Raw genomic sequence first — 3,112 nt, forward strand, 5'->3', positions numbered from 1 at the left:
CTTGTCGATAGCAATCTTTAGTCATGATTTTGGTCGATCTTATCCTATCACATCATGGTGCGTGCTCATTTATCATCATTTTGGACATCATCAATCCTAATCGATGATAGAATTAGAGTTTTGTCCTCTTGTCAATCTCGTCATTTTGCAATCGATTCGTCATCGATCCTTGTCCTTGTCAATCTCATCATTTTGCGATCGATTCGTCATCGATCCTTATCAACTTGTCAATCTTGTCATTTTGTGATCGATTCATCATCAATCCTTATCCTTTTTAATCATGTCAATTTGGATCGATTAGTCATTGTTCCTCGTCAATTGGCGCCTATCAATTTGATCTCCTTGTCAATCTTGGTCAATTTGTCATTGATTTTTGTCAACCAATCTCAATCATTTATCAACATTGGTCCTTTGTCAATCAGAATCATGATCGAACCTATATTAATTTCTTGTTGCCTTGACCTAATTCCTTGTCCTCTTATTTCTAGGGTTTTATGATTTGTTCATTTAATCCTTTTCTTCTTCTTTGTGGGTTAAATAAATCTATGTATTTAGTCCTAGGTCTCTTTCATGCACTAATTAATGGATGAAAACCTATTAATTAATTCACCTAATTTCTATTTCATCTTTTTCCGCAATTTTCTAATTTGCTAATTTCTCCTAATTTCTAATTTCTATTTCTATTTCAATCTTGTCATAATTTGCCATGCATTTTGCATAACAACTTGTCATAATTTGTCATAATTTGTCATACTCCTTGCATAGCAAATTGTCATTTGTCATAATGTTGCCATTCTTGATTTGAATTTCCTTTCAAATCTCTTCATGCTAATCTTGTCCTCTCTCCAATTTGTCTATAAATTGGATGAGTTTCTTCAATCAATCAATCACATTTTGGAATCAATCAATCACATTTTTGAGTAACCTTATGCTACAAATTTCATCTCTCAACAACTTGCTTTCCACATGCATTTTGCACTTGTAGGTGAGATCCACATCAAATTTGAAGGTGAAAGAAGAACAATGGAGCCACATGAAGGAGATATCTACGTCGGTTTGCTTCAATTTCATTCAATTTGAATATCTTGTCTTTATGTCTTCATTGATTGGATTAGGATTGCTTTCATTGCATTTTTAGGTTTTGTGATTGTCCTAATTGCTATTTGCTTTGATGATTCTCAATTTCCTAATCTACATTTTGGTGAACCCAATGTGAACTAACCCCTTAACCATGTTTTGAGTTCTTTTTGAGTTGTTTGCAGGTGAAAAACTCAAGAAACAGGGTGACTTAGAGCTTTCTGGACACTTTTGTGCCTATGTTGAGGCATTCTACGCCTGTGTTGATGGGTTATGTGCCTGTGTTGATGGGTTTTGTGCCTATGTTGATGGGTTTTGTGCCTATGTTGAGTCTATCTGCGCTTGTGTAAGGCCAGAAACAAAGGTAAAATTAGTTGTTTTTACTTGCAAGTTTGTTTGTTTTCATTCTCTTTCTTGCATTCTGGTTTTTCTTTGGTACTAAATCTCTGTGTATCATCTTGGCATTACGTGTGACAAAGACTAAAAATGCAACTACTAACGAATCTTATGCAGGACGCGGTCAAAGACTCTCATTAAAACATCTTGCTTGCAATTTTTAAAGTAGTTGCACATTTCATTTCTTAAAGGTTAATGAACACCATGCATGCTTTGTATGTTTTTAATTTGATTGCATGTTTTAACCCTTAGAACTGGGCCTGCCTCCCTATTTGCCTACCACTTCGCACAGGCATTGGTGAGAGGGAACGACCCAAAGTGGTGACGAGCTAAAGCCAAGCTCTTCCGAACCACTCTAAATAACTGTGGATGCAATGAAAGTTGTAGACAACGGGTGTTGGAATGGTATTGCGACGATTTATTCACCAGATCAATACCCACCTGAACGGATTCCCTTACTAGAATCTCTTGTTTTTAGATGCCAAATTCCTTCTATATGTTGGCTCAAGCGTTGTGATATGCGCATGCCGAAGACACCTCTCATGTACTCCTCAGTTAGAGATAGCAAGTTCTTGGGAAGTGATGCCCCTTAAACTCAAAGCTTGGTATGCCCGAGAAGTGAGTGCACTGTAAGGGGGAGCCAGTGCTACCAAGTGTCTAGCTATCTGACTAAGTGTTGTATTTTATGGTTAGAGGATTCAATAGATATAGCCCTTGCCAGCCATAGGATTTTTTGTCAATGTGCTTGATTGTCTTGAGTCAAAGTCCAACAAACATTTTATCTTCCGTGATTGTCAAAAGTTAAATCAAAAACAAACTTTCAAAAGTGCTCATAATCAACTTGGGTTTTTCAAAATCAACAACCTTCAATTCAAAACAAAATTCCAAATTTGTCCAAGTATTCATCCAACATTTGAACATGGCTTGTCAAAACATTGAATATCTTTGTTTCAAAATTCATGTCACTTTAGGCTAGGTTTTGCATAGTCCAACTTAGGTCCTAGGACATATTGTCATCTCCCTTCATTTTAGTCCTTTTCATTGCAAGCGTCCCCATTTTGCACTTAGGTTCAAAATCATTTCCCTAAGTTTGCATTTCATTGTCATATCTAAGCTAGATTTCCCTTTAGGTGACATTTGTGCATTATCCTTGTCATCCTAAAATTAGGTCTTGCCTAGGTTGTATTTTGCATATTCCAAGTCATTGGTCTTCACATATCCTTATCATTGTATTGTCATCTTTTCTTGGCTTCATCTTTTCATATCATATCCTTAGATCATTTTCATGTCATATCCTAATTCATTGTCATAATCATTGCCTTCTTGCATTTAGTCTCAAAAATTTCTTTTGTCAAACTTAAAAAATCAAAACTTTGGATGATACCCTAAGTTGTTGTTAGGGAGTCTTGACCTTGTCTAAAATTTGTCCTTTCATTAATATCATTTTTGTCAAACCTAGCTTAGTATCCAAGCATATAGGTGAGACATTGTCAATTTGTCCTATTGTCATTTGGTCCTTTGTCCTTTAAGGTCTTGGCTTCATTTCAATTTCCCAAGGTTGTGTCTTTAGCTTTGCATTTCAAAAGTTTGTCTCCAAAAATTCAAAAGGTATAAAAACATTAAGTTGCATTGTCATCCT

Source organism: Cryptomeria japonica, chromosome 5 (genome assembly GCF_030272615.1).
Source record: "Cryptomeria japonica chromosome 5, Sugi_1.0, whole genome shotgun sequence".
Classification (NCBI taxonomy): Eukaryota; Viridiplantae; Streptophyta; class Pinopsida; order Cupressales; family Cupressaceae; genus Cryptomeria; species Cryptomeria japonica.